Source organism: Trichosurus vulpecula, chromosome 6 (genome assembly GCF_011100635.1).
Source record: "Trichosurus vulpecula isolate mTriVul1 chromosome 6, mTriVul1.pri, whole genome shotgun sequence".
Lineage (NCBI taxonomy): Eukaryota > Metazoa > Chordata > Mammalia > Diprotodontia > Phalangeridae > Trichosurus > Trichosurus vulpecula.
Genome location: NC_050578.1, coordinates 188,334,395 through 188,359,519, shown reverse-complemented (window position 1 = coordinate 188,359,519; position 25,125 = coordinate 188,334,395).

Here is a 25,125-nt window from a genome sequence, read left to right as displayed (position 1 = left end):
CAGTGATGTTATCATTCCAATGTTTAGAGAAACAACGCATGCTATCTATCATTGTTCCCTTTTTAAAAAGGAAGAAATCGAGGTTCAGAAAATTTAAAAGATTCACTGTGGTCACATAGCCCGAGGTATCAAACTCCAAGAGAAATGGAAACCATTATACATAAACATTCCTGAGAGTCACATATGAATTTAATTTTTTAAATATAATGTTAATATATGTTTTTAGTAAATTTTTATTTATTTTGTTAAATATTTCCCAATTATATTTTAGTCTGGTTTAGTAGCACTTGGGAGTATTGTAGACCTGATGTGGCCTATAATTCCCATGTTTGACACCCCTGGCATAGCCAAGAAGTATATGAAGCAGTATTCAAATCTGGGTTTCCCTGACTTCAAGTTCAGTGTTCTGTCTACTATGCCACCCACACAAATCTCCTCTAAGCAAAAGATGTTTAGTAATATATTAGTGAATAGAAGTAAGTCTAGGATGACTGAATAAAAGTGATTTCTCTCTCCCTCTCTAATTCTGTCCCATTTTGAACCATAGGTAATGTGTTGTTGAAGTGGATGGGGTAGGCATGGGAGGAGAGGGCAGGTAAGAGGAATTACTTGATTTGGAATTAGAGTGAAATAAATGAATTCTAGTATTTGCCTTGCATATGCACATAGGAAATAAAATAAAATTAAAAAGGCATTAAATTTTCATGGAGGACAAAATTTAGCATCATAAAATTGTTAAACATTTATTAGTTCATTCAATCCACAATATTTCAGTAAGACAATATAATTATTTATTCCTTCTCTGATGCCTACCAGCTGTGTGACCATGGGCAAGTCACTTAAACTGTCAGTTTATTCCTCTAGCACCTGTCTAAGACTATAAATCTCAAAGAAGGTACCAAGTTAAATTAATAGAGTTCTCATCTGGGAGTTCCTTGTACTGATGATAGGAGTTCATTTATTGACCACTGTGGGAATCGCTAACATAGTTATCTACCAAATATTCTCCATATTCCCTTGTCAAACTTCCCATCCCCCCAAGGGGATGTATACCCAAAGGTGGGAACTCCCTAGACTAGGTATTTTCTAAAATCCCTTCTAATACTAAAGCCTATGATGTCATTTACATGGAAAAAGTAGACAGAATAAAACAAAAAAGACAATGAATTAGAATTTCAGAAAAGAAATGTTACATGTTCTGACAGGATCTCATACTTAGGCTATGTAAGAATATTATGCTCTATATACTCTACTATACTCCTTAAGCTAAATTCTTCTCTTTTTTTTTAACTGTACCTTAAAGTGGTAGAATAATCTTGTAATTGAAAATGGGGAAGAGAAGAGTAGTGGAAAACTTAGTTTTATAGAACCACACACCAGCAACCTATCTACTTTACAACTACACAAAATATGATGCAAATGTAGAAACTAATGTACAATGAATATGTAGTGCCATAAAGCAAATGATAATCTTTTGCCTTGATTATATGAGCTAACTATTGAGAAAATTGTAATTAAATATGTATTTCTTACAGTTCTAGCAGGCATTTATAATCAACCTCTATACCATTAACTTCAATTATCATTAAGATTTGGTTTTAAATTGTAGCGAGCCAATATGCTAGCAATGGCATTTTTTGGTAAATTTTAACAGGGCTTTCTTACTTCTCTGGGTAGCTCCTTAAAGACTATGGTGGGGTAAGACTACTAACAATAATAGAAGAATCTGAAGAAGAACCGTTGTGACTCTCAATGTTTGGTGCATCGCATGTGTTGCAAAATGTTTCCCTAGCATTTTAAAGCTGGAAAACATTAGTGAGTTCTACCCCCATGGCTTTAGTAGAATGAATGGTATTTAGACTACCTTAAAATAACAATCTCAAAATAAAGGCTGATAAACACAGTCCTCTGGAAGTACCATTATTAACTTACTCTATTTGCATAAATTTGAACAAAGATTGATGAGTTTAAATGACTGTCACTAATTAAGAGACTGAAATAAACAAAAGACTAATAAAACATTATGTACAAAGATAGGCATATTAGCATATTCTATCCTATATCTCTGTGGCAATGTCACAAAGACAAATTTCCTGATTACACCTGAAGCAATAATGTAACTAATGTAATAAATCATATCAAGGGACCTGAGGGGCTTCTCTTTATACACATTGATTTTTGTATTAGCCCTGCCATGGAAATCTAAATGTAAAATGGAACCAAATTTGTTGGGATAATGCATTGCTCAAAGGCAATCCTCTGAATTGAAACCTTAGACACTATTTCCTGAAAGGATCTATCTAATCAGCGTGGGGACATTTGAGCTTAGCCATACTGATTCATTAAAGGTGACTCTCAGATGATTATTAGGCAAGTCCTTTTCAAATGTCTACCAGATAGATGTTTATGTTTATTGGGGGCATATCACAACATCTAGAGTCAAGTCTCAAGAAGCCTAAAGATTGAGTGTACCTTTTTTCCCCCTTATGTAAGATTGGGAAGATATTTTTTCAATTAATTTAGCACTTAAGACTTATCTCAAAGAAGGGCTGAAAAGTTTACATGTTTTGAGAGTACTGGCTTGGGAGCAGTTGGGGGTGGGGAGGCGGGAATGGCGCAGCTGAAGACAGTGTCCAGCAGGGCCTTAACCTACCTTGGTACAAAGAGTCCAAGATAGATGGGTGAAGATGAGAAATCAACTAAGAAAACATCCATTTGAAGAACAAGCAAGTTTACTGTGGGACCCAACCAATGTTACTAAAGTCAATTACAGTGGCTCATTTTGGTGTATGGTCCTCAAGTGTTAAGAGTTCATTTTTCTGGCACCCTTCTAGTATACAAGACTTTTGGACTCCGTTTAAAAAAGTAACCATTCTGCCTTATTTTGTCAACACATTGGAACTATCCTATGATATTCTGTTTTAGCATGTGGTCTCATGCTGATCTCTAGTTGTATTTATTTAGTAAACAGCCACTGAAGATCAACATTTGCCATTAGTTAGGCTTTGCTCCCTTTCCTCCTGTTCATTTTTCTAATGTATGCTTTGGCAAACTCAAAGACTGCTCCTTTAGCATGAAACAAGTGGAGAATTGGAAATGAACTGGATGTTTTCTGCTACAGTACCATATAGCACAACAGCTGAAGGAGGAAGTCAGAAGAATGGTTTCCTCTAGTTGCCTATAAAAAAAGCCCAGAAGCATTTTTTCCCTAAAAGCTCATGTCGTGAATAGTACTTCTTGCACTCCCTCCATCTCCCAATCACTGGGAAATAATGAAGTGGTCCCATTCCCCATTCCTACTTCTATACACCCGAGGATACTTTGGTGATTTCTGGCTTTCCCCAAAGTCACTATTGTTGTAGAGTAGGAGAGAACAAAGAAAATATCACCCAGATCACCAGATTCAAAAGATTCCTCCTGCCCAAACACTCAAAAACAAAACCCTCGGTGAGTCCTTTAGATAGTTAGATCCTCTAATGCTAAGTCTGGTTCCAGATCTGAGGTCCATGGAATGATTTTGGAAATCTCTGCTTGCTGCAGGGATGTTTCTGTAGAGAAGAAGAAGCCACTTCCTCCAGTTTCCCCTGGCAGCTTTGTTGTTGTTCTAAAAACATTAGACTATCCAAATCATAATCTCAGAGTCCTTCAGAATTATGTGAAAAACATGATTATTGTTCATTAAATATTTTGTTTACTATGACTAACAGATTACTATTAAATAGGGTTAAATTCATAATACTATATTCTTGTAATTGGTCTTGTGTTAAATGTACAGTTTATAACACATTGGGACTTATATAATTCATTTATAGTTTACATATTTTTTTCCTGATATTTAAATGATTATAAAGGTTTGTAATCATGATGAGGTTGATTTTTAAAATATAAGGTTATCCTGGAGTGGTGGGGGATGCAGAAATAAGATTTCATTTTTGAGGGTGAGTTCTAGTGTGGAAGCCCTCAACTAACGCAGCTCAGCAACTCTCTCTGTGACTTATTGTCTATTCTTGGGGCACTGAGAGGAAAAATGACTTTCCTACAACTAGTATATGTTAGAGGCACTATTGGACCCAGGTGTTCCTCACTCCTAGGCTGGGTCTCTATTCATTATACAATCCTGTCTTTCTGTCATTCATCTTAACTATGATTTATTTGATGCCATATCCTTAGAGTCAAAACTACCAATTATAATGTTTCTGTGGAGGAATAAAAGGCAATGCACTTTGAATGTTTCTGCTTTATGATAGGATTTTCAGGAATCCTACTGTGGTAAAAAGAAGGGACTGTCCATATATATAGCCTATATCAAACAGTAAATTTGTCCTTTGTAACCTTAAGCATTTCCCCTTGCAGACTTGTGGTGCTTTTATTGTGTTTGGATGGGACCTCTGGCTACTAAAGCTATTATTATTTGGTCCAGCACAAGGAACTCAAGTAGATTCAAGTATTCTTTGCCCACATCTCTCAGTATTTCATATAACTGCTAGACTATTTCAATGTCAGGCTTACTGTTATCATGAAACCAGGACGCTTCTGAGCTCTAACGTTAGGAAGCACAGTATAAGTAGACATAACCTTTGTCAGCTTTAATGAGGTTTATTATGTTAGTTGATATTAGTTTCCCCCAAACCATATTGTTAAGTTGTAAAATATCTATATTTTCTACCTTGGAAAACTGTTTCCTTTCAGAGCCTTAGATGTGGCTCTCAGAGTCTCAGGGAGTACAGATCCAGGGGCAAGGAACAGGGAGTGGAAAGATACTGAAGGTAGGGAGAAAGAAAGAATTTGGGATTGGAGAAAAATAAATTAGGGAGAAGGAAGAGTCAGTTTTTAAGTTTACAGATTTTTCTTAAAGAGTTTTGAGAGTAAAAGTTTTATACATTGGTAAAATTTATTTTCCAGCGACAGCTATTGGTCCCTGTGCCAGTGGTTAGGAAACCCTGATTTATATGCTTCTAGCTATTTCTCAAAATAGAAACATGAGTTCAGAATAATTAAGTACCTCTTAATTATCCTGATAGGGAAGAAAAGCCCTTCATAATACTGGATAATGGACAATTCCACAATCTATTAATTTGAGCATAGCACATAAATAAACATTTGCATTCCATAAAAAGAAGGAGCCATTGCATTAGTAGGATATTCAGGAAGAGGGACTAATCAAGACAAATCCCTCAAGCCTTGGCTTCAAAGCTATAACTAGGGTACACCAAATAAGCCCTCATCCCAGTGCAAGAAAATTTAGAAATAAATGATGGCCTGCAGACTTTTTTAGAGAAAGAAACAACTAAGCTTAGCACCATTTTCCAATAGGGAGAGGCAAATGTCCTGAACTAGTCATTTCATTGTAATGAGGAACTCCCAGGTGAGGAAACGTCTTTAAACAATACAGGGCACCACCTTTGTAACTTAGAGATGTAGAAAACCAGATATTAGGTGACTTCTCTAGGGTCAATGTTGATATGTATCAGAAGTGGGAATTGAACCCAGGTTTCTTGATTTTAAGAAAAACTCCCCATCCACTATGCCATGCTCTCTCTTCAATTACCAAGAATAATTACATAAAACAGGAATTGACCAAATGGTCACTTCCTCCCCTCAGGCTGTACATAAACAGCTCCACCTTAGCCTAATCCTGCCTGGCTCTGTTTGCCAGTGATAGCCTTTCTAATAGAAGGTTCTGCATCTCCATACTGTGAGTAAATGGTCTAAGATGTCTTCTTCCAGGAGATCTTAAGTTCTAAGTTCTAAGGCTTTTCTCTAAAGTCACTTTCCCACCACCCCCAAAACTTGTGATGTGTCCATTTTGTGATATCAGGCTAGAGGCCATGTTACCTTACTGAGGCTATTTCTGCTTCACAGGACAGGGACACATGGTTATGGTATAGAGCAGGTAATTTCAGGTGAATTCCTGTTCTCTCAGGTATGTGGCACAGTGAACAGAGTTTTGGGTCTGGGGTCCGGAAGCCCTGAGGTCAAATCTGGGTTCAGAAACTTCTTAGTTGTGTGACCCTGGGCAAGTCACTTGGACTCCATTGGCTTCCAGTTTTCTCAAGTGTAAAATTGGGATAATAACGGCACAAACTTCCCAGGGTTTTTGTGAGAATCAAATGAGTTAATATTTGTAAAGTGCTTAGCACAGTACCTGGTACATAGTGAGTACTTAATAGATCCTTCCTTCTTTCATTCCTCCCTTCCTCTTCCTCCCTTCCTTCTTCCTTCCTTCCTATTTCCTTCCTTCCTTCCTTCCTTTCTTCCATCCTTCCATCATGTTTCTTGGAACTGCTAGAGTCTGAGGAATTGGTCAGGATACTGTTGGTCAGAAGCCCTCTCCTAGTCATTCCCAAGGACAAAATTATTTTCCTGCAGCCTAGTCACGGATACTTATTCAAATGAGAAATTTTCCCCATAAAATTATCCCAGTGAGAAAAATGAAAAGCAGTACCGAAATGCTATCTTCCACCCCAGGGAAGATACTACTCTTTCAAGCATCCTTCACTGAGACAAAGATATAAAACTATGGGATTAAGAGCCTCCAATCCCTGCCCCATCAAATAAGACCCCACAAAAAAAGCATCCAGGTAGGTTTCACAGTGAATAGTGTGCTAGGCCTGGAGTCGGGAAGACCTCAGTTCAAATGTGGCCCCAGACATTTATGAGCTGTGTGACCCTGAGCAAATCACTTGACTTCTATTTGACTCAGCTATGAAATGAGGATAATGATGGTACCTACTTCAAAGGACTGTTGTAAGGATCAAATGAGAAAATATTTGTGAATCACTTAGCACAGTGCCTGGCGCATAGTGGCTGCTATTAGATTGCTCGCTATTATAATTTTCAATCCTGGTTGTTCAGCTACATTCCATTGGCTGCTGCACCACTTTGCCAATTCTGCCACTTAAAGTCTTTTATATCAAACTCTCTTCTCCTCTTCTTCTATGATGAGCAGACCTGTGAACTTTAGGACCAGGAAGAATAAAGCAGCGAACTCTTTCCAACTGTCCTAGTCAGTATGAAAGCTTTGCTCTGGTTGAATTTAAGCCAAAGTGATACAAACTTCCTTTGAACCTGAGGACTCTGAGGTAAGCAGAACGAATTAAAGGGAAGCTGATAGGATGAAGATGAAAAATTTGTTTTCTTCCTCTCTGGGATGTTTAGAAGAATCACAATGAGAGTTGATGTGTTTAGTACTAATGCAATGCCTTTACTTGGGATGTCAACTGATTTCCAAAAGGACAAAAAACTGCTCTGAGCTTGGTGATCCAAATATGTTACATGAGATTTTAACGGTATGCTGACACACACGCATGTGCGCGCACACACACACACACACACATACACACACACCAGGAGTTACATCAGTCCAATGTGATTTTAGAGTATTTCTAATGAACATCAGTGGAAGAGGTATGAGAGTGATAAATTGGTATCAGTGATTGAGCAATAATTACACTGAATATATCTTACAATATACAGAGTCAAATGCCTAAGTAATGAATCTACACAAACTACACATACAAAGTGGTTTTAAAAAATTTACAACCTTTAGACTATCCAGAATCAATGCTCCATGCAAATGGAACTCACATCATTTAATAGCATACACATAATAAATTCTGCTATAATCACCGATTCATGGTACATTTTTTTTTATCTCAGCACAGAAACATGCCTAGGATTTCTACTCTTTTCCCTCTGCCAACGTCCTGATAATTATTCTAGAATGCTGGTCTTACAGCCACCTATCTCGATTTCACTTTCAAAGATTTTGAAACTGAGGCCAAGAAAGTTGAAATGTTTTGCTGAGAGTCACAACACAAATTAACGGTAATGCTAGGCCCAGAACACCTTTTTCCTGATTCCTAATTCAGTGTTTTGTTTTGTTTTTCATTATGCCATGTACTCTTTATTTTTAAACATCTGCTAATATGAATAATGTTTCTTAGGAGCCTGTAGCAAAATATTCCCTGATGTCGAGCACTACCAGCAGGTATGGAGAATTAATGAAGCATCATGGAGAAGGGACATCACAAAATGGTGGCCTTGGAGCAACTCCATTTAGGTGTATTAGGGAAGGATAACAAATGACCAGAGCCTAAAAGAAGAAGAAAAGAAATGTGTAGGAAAAAATGTGCATATTAATGCTGTGCTGATGTGTTTACTATCCGTTTTCTGTTCTGATGTTGTTTCCTATCTGGTTCTCTAAGCCAGGGTAGTGATGAGGAGCATTCTTTAATGCTGTCAGGAGACCTAAAAGTGAAGAATAGGGACTCTTACATGCAATTCATATATTTATTCAATGCTGTCATGCTCAAGACACCATCCTGGGTCCCAAGGATAAAAAAAATTAGATATTCTCAGCCTTAAGGGAGCTTACATTATCTCAGGAGATATAACAAGTATGCAGTCAAGCAAACAGAAGGTAATTTGGGAAAAACAGCATTAGCAATTGGGGGATCAAGGAAGCATTATCAATGAGGCAGCAACTAAACTAAGCCTTTAAGGAAGAAAATATTAGAGATGTAGCATAGGGAAGTGGATAGAGTATTAGATATAGCATCAGAAAGATAAGATTTCAAGTCCCACTTCAGACACCAAGTGGGTGACCTTGGGCACCTCTGTATACATCTAATTTATCAGTAAAATGATAAGGTTGGATTCAGTGGCCTCTGAGGTCCCTTCTAGCTCTCCGTTTATTACCCTACGATTGTGAGAAGCAGAGACGAGGAGGGAAGGCATTCCAGACATGAGACGCAGTGTGAGAGAATGCACCGAGGTGGGAAATGGGATGTCAAGGTCAGGGAATAGATTGGTTAGCATTGTATGCAGAAGAAAGAAAGAAAATTCGTGTAGAAAAGAAGGTGACAGTGGAAGAACTTATAAGGCTCCAAAGTCTTGGATTTCATACTTTTCTCCTAGAAGCAATGAGGAAATACAGAAGGTTTTTTTTAGCAGAGGAATGATACAGACAAGCCTGTGCTTCAGGAAGACTGGGAAGTTGTATAAGGGAGAAAGGCACCAAAAATTATAGTGGAGCCAGAAGACTAACTAAAAGTCCATAAAAATATCTGAGAGATAGTTAGGATCTCAGCTAGGGTACTTTGCATATGAGTAGAGAGTGTAGGTAATGACATAAGAAACATCGTGGAAAGATAGAGATCAAGACTTGGGCACTTGTTGAAATGGGAGGTGAGGGGCAGGAATAATCAGAGGTACCTTTCATGTTATCAATACTGATGACTAGAAGGACAGTAGTACTTTTATTTACTTAGTCATTCATTTATTTATTTACTTATTTATTTACTGAAGCAATCAGGGTTAAGTGACTTGCCCTGGGTCCCATAGCTAGTAAGTGTCTGAAACTGGATTTGAACTCAGGTCCTCCTGACTCCAGGGCTGGTTGCTCTATCCACCATGTCACCTAGCTGCCCTGGTGGTTAGTACTCTTAATACAAATACAGAAGTTTGTAGGAGAGGCACATTTAGGGGGAAGGATAATGTAAGTTTTTAGAGTCTCTTCGAGATACTGATGGGCTGTCCATCATTTTTACAAGGAACATCCCACTTTTCTCTTCCTCATTCTTCCCTCCTCTTTCCACCCCTTCTTTTCAATTTTCCCTCCTTCCTTCCCCACCCATTTTGTTTTCCATCTGGACTGCTCTGTCTAGAATTCTCTGGCTTCTAAGTTCTGAAGGGAAAGTTGGCTAGTAGAGGGCAAGTCTAACACCTTTGGAAAGGACTGGAGACTTATAGTCAGGAAGACCTGGGTTGAATCTGGTCTACTTCAGATATTCATTTGCTGAGTAACACTGATTAAGTCTTCTCTTAGCTTTCACTTCCTCCTCTATAAGATGGAAACCATTCTAACTGGGACATTCATCTCAAAGGACTGCTCAATTCAATTCAATAAATATTGACTAAATGCTTACTATGTTCCGGGCAATGAGCTATTGCTAAGAATACAAATAAGAAAAGAATGGTCCCTGTCTCTAAGGAGCTTACAATCTAACGGGGAAAGACTGATTACTATTCTTTTTCTATGAAGATAAAATTCAAACGGTATTTGGCCTTCACTGTTAAAAAAAGAGGCATCCTATAAGATCATCGGGTCAAATTCCTCCTTTAAGAGGAGGAAAACACTTGAGAGCCAGAGTAGTTAAGAGACTTGTTAACAGACAATTCAACATTTATTGAGTGCCTATCATGTACAACACACTGTCCTAGGCTGTTTAGTGTCAGAGATGGGACAGGGTCCTCTTTTTCCTAACCCTTTGTTCTTCATAATATAGTTAAGGGCATCTCACTATTGAGCTCTTTGAATTCTAATGCTGCCCTCTTTAAATGTTGCCAGGGGAAAACAGGACTGAGTTTTATTTTGGTGACTTTCCCCCTAATCCAGGATGATCTCATTGTGGTTCTCTCTAAATATAAGCTCCATGCTTTTCTTTAATTGAAAGAATGCAGATGTGTGATGACTGCCCCACTTTGCAAGTCTCTTAGGCCTAGACTCAATGAGAAATTCCAAGGGGCCTCTGAACACACTATAATTTGTCTTTTCTGGGGCAGACTTATTAAGGTTTAACTCTTCATAAGATTTAGCAATAAATTAACTTATCTTTGAGTGACATCAATCAGTTAGCTCTAAGGGACTCTAAATCTCCCCAATTCAGATATAAATACCAAAATAATGATACTAGTGATGATATAATAAGAGTTCCAACTTCTTTTCATAGAAATAACCCTGGACCTAAAAGATGAACTGGGGGTAGCAAAGGAACACAGGGTAGTGTGTTAGCCTTTCCCTTCTGGCACTGAGATTTATAATGTAAAATTAGATTACAAGTAAAAACGAGTTCAATGTGCTAATTCATGTTCTCATACTCATACTCCTCCATTACATAAATCAGCAAGAATTTTCTCAATGGAGGTCAAGAATATTGGAGGGTTGAGAAGGTCAGTATTGAAGTCCAACCATAGATGGCACATTAAAAAAATTTCAAAGTCCCACCTGACACTGTTTCCTTTGGGAGCACAGTACTGCTATGTATCTTATTGAATTGTGATCATCGAGGGAAGGTTTTGGGTCTCTGTGCATTCAATTTTCAAAACTTTTTGTGTATGTCCCTTTCTCTCCTCTGACAATGTCACTATCCTGGGGGCAGGCTCTTATTACCTCACATCTGAATTACTGCATTCACCTTCTGGTTGGTATCCCTACCTTGAGTTTCTTACTATTCCAAACCATTTTCCTCTCAGCAGCCAAAGTAATCTTCCTAAAGCACAGCCTGACCACATCATCTCCCACTCCCACTCAATAAACTCCTGTGGCTCCCTGTTTGCTCCAGAAGTAAACATAAACATAATCTCCCTAAGAGTAGGAACTGTTTTTTCTTGTTTTTACCTTTCTTTATACCTCAGATAATTAGTATTGTAGCTGGTTCCTTGTTGGCCTTTTGAATGCTTTAGTTAACAAGAAAATAACGACATGTTAATTTTATAAGAAACAATAAAAACTCTTAATGTAGTTCTTTTTCAAAGGAAACAATTTAGTCTCTAATTGTGTTGGCCTGGAATCTTTATTTTCCTGAAGTGCAAAAAGCAGGCACACACACACAATCACAGAATTCATTTTCTTTTCCTTCAGACATACCATCTAGATGAATTATCTGGATTTATTTTCTACATTTTTACTTCATATGAATTATCCATTTGGAAGAAATTAAAGTTATTCATAAGGGATAGGTTATTCTGCTGTAGCTGGGGGATTAAGGGTTGGGAAGGGGGTGTTCTATGAAATTGCAAATGGATATTTATTCTCAGAAGAGTTAGTAAATCATACAGGATTCTCATTTCCAGGTCTGTCTCTTCCAAATATAACTATCATAGATATAATTCTGGGATTGTACAACTATTTCAGGTTCATATTCCACAGAATTCTGCTCATAAGGAAGTCCAAGAGCTACACAGCATATTAATTTTACTAGTGATCCAGGGTCTCCTTGAGAGGTAAGGTCATTTTTCTTCTTCCAGCCGTTGTCAACAGGGTATGGTGTTAGGAAATGCATATCTACTCTCTCTCTTTCCTTCATCCTTCTTCTGCTATCTGTTAATGATCCCTGAATTCTCATCCCCATCTTTGGTGCACAGAATGAGTCACACATGCTGTGTTGCTTACCCAAGAACGATTTTTGAAGGAAAATAAGAACATTTTATAATCATCAAATAATCTAAGTGAAAAAAAAAAAAAACAGGAACATAGACTATCAGGAGGAAGGGGCCTTTGAGATGATATAGTCCAATTCCCTCATGTAACAAGTGAGGAACCTGGGACTCAGACTTGCTTTTCCAAGGTCCCACTCTTCCCTAAGAGAAGAATTCAAATTAGAACACAAGTGACCTGCCTCCATTTCACTCCTCTCCCACTACATCACATTCAAAATTAATATGCTTTGATTTTATTCAACTCAAAAACTGTTATTGCTAAAGAGAATTTAGTGATCGTGATGATCCACTAATTTTATAAATGAGAAAACTGAGGCCCAAAGTGGTTAAAAAAAAGACTTGTCCAAGGTTATGTAGCTAGCTAATATTGCAGAGGGGGAATTCAAACCCAGCTCTCTTCACTGCTAGTTCAATGTTCCCCATTCTATCATAAGTGGTGTTTGTACTTCAAAAACTCTAAACAAAAAGTAGTGGCAGAAAAGATGTTCACTGTATCTTTAGAAAATAGTTAAGTATAAGAGTTTAAAAGTACATAGTACATAAGAGCAACTCCTAGATAACGTGCAATCAACCAATGTCAGAATGGTATAAAGGGCTTCATCCAGAAAATGTACTGAGTTAGCCAGGTATCAGTCAATTACTCAATTAATGACTTCTACGCTATTCTATGACTATATTTACACAATAATTTTTAAAAGCAAAACATTTAGGCAGTGCCTTAATACTCATACAACCCATCAAATGAAATAAAACATCATTCTGATCATTATCTTCTAGAACATATGACCATGGATATTGTTAAAATCTTGCCTATTAAGGCTAGTGTTGGCAAACAATCCTCCCCACCTTGTCTTTTGGGAGGTCCTATAATAGCACAGCAAGTTCTTTGGGGGAGCATTCTCAATTGGGGAATTCTGTGTTCGTGGGCCTGGGTTGGGTTGCTGCGATGTCCTCTGGGGGATGAGGGTTTCTGAGTCAAAATTGTCGGTATCCTGGTAACAGCTAGTCTGACTTAGTTAATCCCGGGGTCTTCACTAAGTACTCTCTAATTTTGTAAAGTGCTCCATGGGATGTACTAAAATATTTTGTTATGCAGAAGATGGAATGGACATGCTCCCTTGGCCCTGTGCGGTAGAAAGAGGATGGTTATTGCAAAGAGCTCAATTTAGGATTGATGTAAGAGGGGAAAAAAGAACAGTAACAACAAACCCCCAACTTCTTAAGCATTGAAGTCATTGAAAAGTAGAGTGGGTTGCCTCATGAGGTAACAGGTTCCCTCTATAAGGAGACTTTCAAGAAGAGGCTCCAATGACAATTTGTTGAGAAGATTGTAGTAAAGACTCCTTTTGAAAATGAGTTTCATGGTACTTGATGGCCAATGACTCTCTCACAACTCTTAAATCCTGTAATTGTGTGATATCCAGGTAGCTAAATGTCAAATGGGTCAAAAGATTCACTTCTATTACTTACTGTCAGGTAAACATAGTCTAGGTCTAGGAGATATGGGGGAAAAGAGGTGACAGTTCAAGTAAACAAAGCAGTTTAGTTGTAAAAATGTTTGCCAGATAAAGATAAGGCCTTCTCCCTCCCCTCCTTCTATATATGTGTCCAGAAATTTATTTTATCAACATAGTATTCCTTGCTCTTGGCCTTTTCTCTTATAAATGAATAGAAATATTTAATGAATATATGTAATTAATTTAATTAATTAAAAGGAGGAAAGGAAGAGGGAAAGAAAGAAAAGAAGGAAAAAAGAAAAGCAGGAAAGGAAGAGGAAAGGAAGGAAGGAAGGAAGAATTTTTTGCCTACTATGTTCCCGACACTACACTAAGCACTTTACAAATATCTCATTTGATTCTCATGATAACACAGTGAGGTAGGTGCCATCATTATCCCCAGTTTACAGTTGGAGAATCTAAGGCAGACAGAGATTCAAAGACTTAGCCAGAATTAATTATTTGGTAAGTGAACATTTATTAAGCACCTACTATGTGCCAGGCACTATGTTAAGCAAAAGGCACACAACTACGAAGGATCTGAGCTGGAATTAAACTCAGATCTTGGCCCAGCTCTCTATCCATTGAGCTACCTTGCTGCCTATTCTAATACATTTCACTCTAGAGAGGAATTATACATAAGACAGGACTCTATAGAAAGATATTTAGTTTACTAAAGTGCCAAACAGACTTCAACATAAGCGGTTCCATCTAAGCAGCAGTCCCATGTCGTATGTCTCAAAGACAATGCTAAAGCAAGGATCCACTGAATGTAATCTCAGTCACTAGCTTCAACTACAGTAGCTTGAGATTGAGGAAAGAAAAAAACAAAACATAACAAAAACAAACAAATATGTGCTAATATAAAAAGACCATAAACTTTTCCCCAGTGCCCCAGGATTTTATATGTAAAACAGCCATAACTTGTGAAAGAGAAGATAAAGTACATTTTTTCCAAGACCTCAAATTTTTAAGTCTATTATTGGGAAACACATCAGCCAGCTTCTGTAGAGTGAAAAGTAACAGCTACAAAGTTTAACTAGTAGCTTGTTCTTGATGGTGTCCAGGGCATCCTTACACAATGCACTGAATAATTATGACTGGTGTTCAGATCTTTGACAAAAATATGGCCAAAGCTTATGAAACATGCTATTGTAACGTGTGCAGTGGACTCTATGGGTTATGTCAATGTTCATTCAATAGGGCCTCAGGAGGAATGATGTATCTTTTTGGTTATTTCAATGCAGAACGAATATACCAAACTAAAATTCTCTGAATAAATATAGTGCAAGACTATAAGGGTAACCACAATTAGCTAAAACAAAATTTGCTGTTATAGGAGCTGTGAGGAAACAGGCTATCTCTTACATTAGGAGCATTATAAAGAGTAAGCTGGCATTACATGGTGATTATCACATAACTGTATTTGATGAAAGAAAAGTTGGATTCAAATTCTGACTTTGCCTTTACTGTAAGTCTCATGTTAATTTTCTCATCTCAAAACCAGGAAAGAGGATTGGTTGATCCCTGTGATGACTTTCAGCTCTAAAACCTATGATCCCATGAAGTTTCTGTCACATTACAATCTTCTCTATTCTAATTGATCCAACATGATATTTAGGGTCCTCGCTTTCTCCAAAGTTCATGGAACTATGTCTTGTATAGCCCTAGTGCATACAAGCCAACATGGTGCTTGAAGATTTGCTCTTGATGGTAGCCTGCATTTTAATTGTTCTATTTTATCTGACGACAATTTATCAGACAACTACTAAATAAAGCACACTATGCTAGGATCCAGAAACCCAAAATAAGTACACACCAGATCTTATTCCTTAGGAGGAAGAGGGAAAGGAAAGACAAGTCTATTTTTAACTTTGACCCTGAACCTCCATTGTGGAATTTTTCTAGGACTCTCTTTAAGTCATGTGAATTTTTCTATTGCTATTTGTGCTGCCATGCTGTGCAGTTTTCTTTGTACCTACTTTTGTTGTGAATGATTGCTCTTGGACTGTTAAATTTATCATTCTGTATTTCAAATTTCATTTTTTGTATAGCTAAATCTGCCTATGCTCTTGTTGACCCACCGTCAATAAAGAGGATATTAACTTAATAATGAAACATATTTTGGCTTCCATTCATAAATTTGGAAGGCAACTTGTCCTTGCCTTTTTCATCAGGCTGATAGCCATCATTCTAACCTTATTTGACTCACTGCATATTTTAAGGGAAAGAGAAGAGGGACAAAGAAAATAATGGAATCCATCTCACATACTGGACAATAGTTTCCAAGCTTTTATGGCTTGCCTTTTGACTTTAAAATTATGTTTCAAAATTCCTTTTCATATCATCAGCCCTATCTGGGTACACTGCTACATTAACTTGGCAACTGTCTACCTGTGACCACCAGCCATGATTGTACACTCCCATAATTCCATACTCTTGTCAAATTAGTTTTTAAAAATAGGGTAGGATGTATAACCCATATGGAATCGTTTGCCTTCTCAATGAGGATGGATGGGGAGGGCGGAAGGGAGAGAATTTGGAACTCAAAGCTTTAAAAATAAATGTTAAAAACTGTTTTTACATGCAATTGGGAAATAAGATATACAGGCAATGGGGTATGCAAATCTATCTTACCTTACAGGAAAATAGAAGAGAAAGTGGATAAGAGAAGGGGGGTGGCGATAGAAGGGAGGGCAGATTAGGGAAGGGATAATCAGAACGCATGCCATCTTGGGGTGGGAGGAGGGGAGAGATGGGGAGAAAACTCAAAATCTTGTGGAAGTGAGTTGAAAACTAAAAATAAATAAATTTTAAAAAAGAAAGAAAAGAAAAAACAGGATAGGGACTGGATCTGAGATTTTACTGGTTTATTGAAATAGGCTAAGTTAACTCCCTCTCCCCAAAGAAGTCAACAAGCTCTTTGGCGCTTAGAGAGTTGTCCAGAGTACTGAGGCATTAAGTGATTTGCCCAAGGTAACAAAGTCAGTATGTGTCAGAGGAATGACTTGAATCCCAGCTTTCAGGCTAGCTCTCTATCCACAACTTGATGCTGCCTTTCCTAAAGTACAACTTTTGATATGGTAATCATTTACTCAAGGACTTATACTGTTCCCTAGGGCATCTTGTCCAAGTTGCTCTTCCTTGCTTTCAAGACCTTCCATGATCTGACTCATATCTAACCATCTCAACTTATTTCTCAGTACTCCCCAACTGGCAGCGGCCTTCATTGTCCTACACTTATGCCATGGTCATTTCTGACTTCTGTTTGCTCAGCCTGCTTCTTTATCTGGAATGTTCTTCTTTTCTCCATCATTTGTCAAATCTTACCTATTCTTCTAGGTCCTCCTAAAACTCTTCGCAAGTATGTCCAATTATACGTAATCTTTCTTTTCTCTCGACATCTGAACTGATAATTATCAAAGCTAACTTAATGATTAATATTTAATAATCCTGTTTCAAGTGTGTATGGGATTCTTTTTTGTTTTGGTGATTTTTTTGGGGGGGGAGCTCCTAAACCACATAAAGACCTTCAAGGAAGTAGCCACAACATGTATTTATTTCTCCCCTACACCCCTCACTTGTGTAGTGATAGACACGGATCTGGCACATACTCAATATTTGTTTGATTCATTAGATAATGTATGAAAATTTAAGATAGTCCAAAACTCATTCAGCTTTTTATGGAGAACCAGAGACTTCCTGGTTCTTTAGGAGCATTTCTCACTTGACTAGTGCTGTAGAGCCTTCCTAAGGCTTAGGTTCATACCTTTAGGATTGTATACAAAGCAGACAGGCCACTGGATGAGGGGTAAAGAAGGTAATTTAGGTCTGTTTTAACACATTTTCACCATTCGTCATTCAACAAGCACTTATTAAGTGCCTACTATGTGGCAGACACTGTGCTAGATGCTGGAGTTACAAAGGCAAAAATGAACAATTCCTTGGCCACAGGTGGTTTACTTACATTCAGGGGAAATAAAAATAATTTCTTTGGGGAGGGATGCTAGCAACTGGGGCCATCAGGACAGGTCCAGAACATAAGGCAGCACTTGAGCTAATCTTATGAGAAGCTAGGGATTCTGAAAGATGGAAATGAGGAGGAAAAGCATTTCAGGCAATGAGCAATACCATTGAAATGGCAGGTGAAGTGTCATATAAGGGACAAGTAGGTTGGCTTGGCTGGAGTACTGAGTGTGTGAGAGGGAGAAATGTATTATACTTCTGGAAGGATAGGTTCTAGCTAAATTGTGAAGTGTTTTATATGTCAAACGGAATTTGTTTTATTTCAGAATGAGTAGAAAACCACAGCAGCTTCTTAAACAAGGAGATGATATGGTTAGACATATGCTTTAGCGAGATCATTTTGGCAGTTGTGTGGAAGATAGATTGGAATGCGGACAAATTGAATAGAGAGACAACCTAGGAGGCTGTTGCAATGGTATAAGGCAATGAGACCCTGAATTAGGATGGTGTCTCTATGAGGATGGAAACAAAAGTGGATGGAAGAGACATTATGAAGGTAGAGCTTCTAATACTTGTCAAATAACTGGATGGGAGGGAAGGGTCAGGGATGACTTTGAGGTTGTGAACCCAGGCAATTAGAAGGATGAAGATAACATCAAAAGAAATAGAGAAGTTAGGAAGAAGAAAGGATTCAAGGTGAAATAATAATGAGTTATGAACATGTTGAGTTTAATATGTTTATGGGTCATCCAGTTCAAAATGTCCAATTGGCACATATTGGCCATCAGTGATATTTAACTGGAGCTCTTAAGTGATAGTAGGTCTGTGTTTACAGAGGTGGCTCTTGAACCCAAGGAATCCATTGCTCATCAAAAGAGATGGAACAAAAGACTAGACACTCACAGAGTGGAAGAATGCATAGAGCTACCAGTTTAATCAAAGATAGATCTATAAAAATAGCTGTGTGTCAAAACAGATAAAGCACAAAATTTGGAGTCAAGAGATAATGGTGGGGGGGGGAGAAGGGGGGAAGCCAAAATGGCAGCTGGAAAGCAGGGACATGCCTAGGGCTCTCCTCCAGGACCCTTCAAACACTGACAAAAAAAAATGGCTCTGAACAAATTCTAGAACTGCAGAACCTATGAAATAGCAGAGGGAAACAGGGCTCTAGCCCAGGACAGCCTAGATGGTCGAGGGGTAAGGTCTATCACTCATGGAGTTGGGAATGGAGCACAGCAGAGCCCAGCACGGGCTGCACCTGGAACAACCAGACTGGGAGCCGGGTGGAACAGGCCCTAGCACCCTGAATCTGTGAGCTGTGGCAGTTACCAGACTTCTCAACCCACAAACACCAAAGACAACAGAGAAGGTTAGTGGGAAAGGCTGCTAGGACAGAGTAAAAGGAGTTCACAGTTTGGCCACCACCCCCGGGAACAGCAGGGGTGGTGCAGCTACAGAACTACAGCTGCAGTTGCTTCCCACCCCAGGCAGACTTGGTGGGAAGAATTAAGTGGTGGATCAGAGCAGGAGTACAGAGCCTGCTTAAGATCTGAGTCTTTGTCCCCTTTGGTGGTTCTTGGGGGAGGGGGAGCGCTGGTGTGGCAGAGCTGCCCATATAGAAATAGCTCTGAAAACAACAGTGCATCCCCTCAAGCTTGGAACAAAGTACTCTCTACAAGCAGTCATACCCCCACGGAAAACTCAAGGGTCAAGGCTGGGAACATGGCCAGGCAGTGAAAATGCTCTCAGATTTAGACTCAGACTTTGGAATCTTTCTTTGGTGATAAAGAAGACCAAAACATAAAGCCAGAAGAAATCAACAAAGTCAAAGAGCCTACATCAAAAGCCTCCAAGAAAAACATGAACTGGCCTCAGGCCACGGAAGAGCTCAAAAAAGATTTGGAAAAGCAAGTTAGAGAAGTAGAGGAAAAAATGGGAAGAGAAATGAGAATGATGTGAGAAAACCATGAAAAACAAGTCAATGACTTGCTAAAGGAGACCCAAAAAAATACTGAAGAAAACAACACCTTAAAAAATAGACTAACTCAAATGGCAAAAGGGTTCCAAAAAGCCAATGAGGAGAAAAATTCCCTGAAAGGCAGAATTAGCCAAATGGAAAAGGAGGTCCAAAAGACCACTGAAGAAAATACTACCTTAAAAATTAGATTGGAGCAAGTGAAAGATAGTCACTTTATGAGAAATCAAGATATTATAAAACAAAACCAAAGGAATGAAAAACTGGAAGACAATGTAAAATATCTCATTGGAAAAACCACTGACCTGGAAAATAGATCCAGGAGAGATAATTTAAAAATTATTGGACTACCTGAAAGCCATGATCAAAAAAAGAACCTAGATATCATATTTCAAGAAATTATCAAGGACAACTGCCCTGATATTCTAGAGCCAGAGAGTAAAATAGAAATTGAAAGAATCCACCAATCGCTTCCTGACAAAGATCCCGAAAAGGAAACTCCTAGGAATATTGTTGCCAAATTCCAGAGCTCCCAGATCAAGGAGAAAATACTGCAAGCAGCCAGAGAGAAACAATTTGAGTATTGTGGAAACACAATCAGAGTAATCCAAGATCTAGCAGCTTCTACATTAAGGGATCGAAGGGCTTGGAATATGATAATCCGGAGGTCAATGGAGCTAGGATTAAAACCAAGAATTACCTACCCAGCAAAACTCAGTATCATGCTCCAAGGCAAAATATGGGCTTTAAATAAAATAGAGGACTTTCAAGCTTTCTCAGTGAAAAGACCAGAGCTGAATAGAAAATTTGACTTTCAAACACAAGAATCAAGAGAAGCATGAAAAGGTAAACAAGAGAAATCACAAGGAACCTACTCAAGTTGAACTGTTTTGTTTACATTCCTAAATGGAAAGATGATGTGTATAATTCATGAGACCTCAGTATTAGGGTAGCTGAAGGGAATATGCATATCTATATCTATATCTATATCTATATCTATATCTATCTATATATATATATAGACAGAGGGCACAGGGTGAGTTGAATATGAAGGGATGACATCTAAAAATATAACATCAAATTAATGGATGAGAGAGGAATATATTGAGAGAGGAGGATAGGGAGAGGTAGAATGGGGTAAATTATCTCGCATAAAAGTGGCAAGAAAAATCAGTTCTGTTGGGAGGTAAGAGGGGGCAGATGAAGGGGAATGAGTGACTCTTGCTCTCATCAGATTTGACCTGAGGAGGGAATAACATACACACTCAATTGGGTATCTTACCCCACAGGAAAGAAGGAGCAAGGAAAAAAAAAAAAGAGAGATAATGGGTTTCTATGTGATTCTGATGCTTAATTTTTCTGGGAATACAGATAAGTCCCTTGAATTTTCTGGGCTTCAGTTTCTTTACATGAAAAATGGGGACAATAAAATTTATACTAATGATCTGATAGTTACTAATGATAGTAGTGAAAGGGAAATCTAATTTATATTAGTAATGATTTTCTTATCTTCCAAAGCCCTTTTCTTGGTCTCCCTTTACTCCTGTCCTATCCTTCCTCTTTCATTCCTCTTTTATATTCAATCTTGGATACTCTTCTGGCTTATCTTGATGATCTTTGTTTTAGCCTTTATAATGGGGGACCTAGAATCAGACCTTGACTCTGCTACTTAATCTAAACCTGAACTTGAACCAATCACTTCAGAGCTTTGGTTCTCAGGTTCCTCACCTGTAAAATGAGAAGCTAACCATATTAGACCATTTCAAGGATCCTTTTCAAAATATAAATCTAGAAATGATAAAATGTACCCCCCAAGCAGCTTTTTTTTAATAACAGTAAAGAACTGCAAACTAAAGGTGTGCTCCTCAGTTGGGGAATGGCTGAACAGACTGTTGTATGTGAATGTAAAGGAATACCACTGTGCCATAAAAAATGAGTAAAGGGACAATTTCAGAGAAACTGAGTTATATGATAATGCAGAACGAAGTGAACAGAACCATGAGAAAAATTTATACGCTAACAACTACGCTGCAACTACAACTTTGAAAGACAAACACTCTGATGAACACAATGACCAACCACCATTTCAGAGGACTGATGCTGAACAGCTTTATCCATCTCCTGACAGAAAGGTGATGGACTCAATATCCAGAATGGGACATACATCTTTTAGACATGGCCAGTGAGGAATCTGCTTTGCTTGGCTACGCGTACTTGTTATGATTTTTTATTTTCTGGAAAGGAGAGAAAATAAATGTTTCCTAATTAAAAGAAAAAAATGTATCATCCTATCTGTTAGCCAATTTAGGTTAGATTGGGAAGATATATTCCAGCATTGCAGTGGTGAAATCCACGAAGATTCATTCTTATTTTGAACTGAAGGACTGATCTGGTCTGCAGATAGCCAACACAATATTACTATTTCATTTGGTTTCCTTGGAAAACAACTGCAGCTCCACATGAACATAGCAGTTTCTACAATAATATGTAATAGCCTGGGTCCAAAAAAGGCCGAAAAGCATGGCCTATTCTCTGCCTTAGGAAAACAGCTGTTTGGTACCTCCTGGGGAGGTCTAATTAAATTAGTATGCAAATTCCATTTTATGTTGCTTTTCTCCCTCCCCACCTAAGCCCAATGGCTTTAATTGGAATTAAATATTTTAGCTAGGATAGTTTTCCTTTTTTTTATTAAATTTTCTTTCTCCTACAATATGCTGTTTACAAGAAACGCATCTGAAACAGGGGGATACACATAGGGTTAAGGTAAAAGGCTGGAGTAAAATATATTGTGCCTCAGCTAAAGTAAAAAAAGCAGGTGTAGCAATCCTAATCTCAGACAAAGCAAAAGTAAAGATAGATCTAATTAAAAGAGATAAGGAAGGACATTATATCCTGCTAAAAGGCACCATAAACAATGAAGCAATATCATTGCTTAACATATATGCACCAAGTGGTAAGGCATACAGATTCTTAGAGGAGAGGTTAAGGGAGTTACAGGAAGAAATAGACAGCAAAACTATAATATTGGGAGACCTCAACCTCCCCCTTTCTGAACTTGATAAATCTAACCTCAAAATAAATAAGAAAAAAGTTAAGGAGGTAAACAGAATTTTAGAAAAGGCACATATGATAGACCTCTGGAGAAAACTGAATGGGGATAAAAAGGAATATACTTTCTTCTCAGAAGTACATGGCACATACTCAAAAACTGACCATGTACTAGGGCATAAAAACCTCACAATCCAGTGCAGAAAAGCAGAAGTAGTCAATGCATCCTTTTCAGATCATGATGCAATCAGAATCATTTTTAATAAAGTACCATGGAAAAATAAGCTAAAAAATAATTGGAAACTAAATAATTTAATTCTAAAGAATGAGTGGGCCAAAGAACAAATCAGAGAAACAATTAATAATTTCATTCAAGAGAATGACAATAATGAAACAACATACCAAAACTTATGGGATGCAGCAAAAGCAGTTCTTAGGGGAAGTTTTATATCTCTAAATGCCTACATGAATAAAATAGGGAAAGAGGAGAGCAATGATCTGGGCATACAGCTGAAAAAGCTAGAAAAAGAGCAAATTGAAAACCCCCAATTAAATACCAAATTAGAAATAATGAAAATCAAAGGAGAGATTAATAAAATTGAAACCAAGAAAACTATTGAACTAATAAATAAAACAAAGAGCTGGTTTTATGAAAAAACCAATAAAATTGATAAAAATTTGGCCAATTTGATTAAAAAAAGAAAGAAGAAAATCAAATTACCAGTATCAAAAATGAAAAGGGTGAGGTCACCTCTAATGAAGAGGAAATCAATACAATAATTAGGAATTATTTTGCCCAACTGTATGCCCATAAATTTGACAACCTTAGAGATATGGATGAATATCTACAAAAACATAAACTGCCCAGGCTAACAGAGAAGGAAGTGAAATTTCTCAATAACCCCATATCAGAAAAAGAAATTGAGCATGCCATCAACGAACTCCCTAGGAAAAAATCTCCAGGGCCAGATGGTTTTACATGTGAATTCTATCAAACATTTAACGAACAACTAATTCCAATACTTTGTAGACTATTTGGGAAAATAGGTGAAGAAGGAGTCCTACCAAATTCTTTTTATGAAACAAATATGGTACTAATACCCAAACCAGGTAGAGTTAAAACAGAGAAAGAAAATTATAGACCAATTTCTCTAATGAATATTGATGCAAAAATTTTAAATAAAATATTAGCAAAAAGACTGCAGCAACTCATTACAAGAATAATACACTATGACCAGGTAGGATTTATTCCAGGAATGCAAGGCTGGTTCAATATTAGGAAAACTATTAGCATAATTGACCATATCAACAACAAAACTAGCAGAAACCATATGATCATCTCAATAGATGCAGAAAAAGCCTTTGACAAAGTACAACACCCATTTCTATTAAAACACTAGAAAGCATAAGTGGAACCTTCCTCAAAATTATAAATAGCATCTACCTAAAACCATCGACAAGCATTATTTGTAATGGGGATAAACTAGATGCATTCCCAATAAGATCAGGGGTGAAACAAGGATGTCCATTATCACCCCTATTATTCAATTTGGTACTAGAAACTTTAGCTGTAGCAATAAGAGAAGAAAAAGAAATTGAAGGAATTAGAATAGGAAAAGAAGAAACTAAATTATCACTTTTTGCAGATGATATGATGATTTATCTAGAGAATCCTAGAGAATCAAGTAAAAAAAACTACTTGAAATAATAAACAACTTTAGCAAAGTTGCAGGATATAAAATAAACCCACATAAATCCTCAGCATTCCTATACATTACTGACAAAGCCCAACAGCAAGAGATAGAAAGAGAAATTCCATTCAAAGTTACTGAAGGCACTATAAAATATTTGGGAGTCTATTTGCCAAGACAAACCCAGGGCCTATATGAACATAACTATGAAACACTTTTCACGCGAATAAAATCAGATCTAAATAAATGGAGAAATATCAGTTGCTCATGGTTAGGCCGAGGTAATATAATAAAAATGACAATTTTACCTAAATTAATCTATCTATTCAGTGCCATACCAATCGAACTGCCAAAAATTTTTTTTACTGAGCTGGACAAAATAATAACAAAATTCATTTGGAAAAACAAGAGGTCTAGAGTATCTAGAATATTAATGAAAAGACATGCTAGAGATGGTGGCTTAGCCACACCAGATATTAAACTGTACTACACAGCAGCAGTCAACAAAACTGCCTGGTACTGGTTAAGAAACAGGGGTGTGGATCAGTGGAATAGGATAGGTACACAAGTAGGTGAAATCAACAAGTTTAGCAATCTACTCTTTGATAAACCCAAAGAGGCCAGCTTCTGGGCTAATAATTCACTATTTCCCAAAACTGTTGGGAAAATTGGAAAATGGTAGGGCAAAAACTGGGCATAGACCAATATCTTACACCATATACCAAAA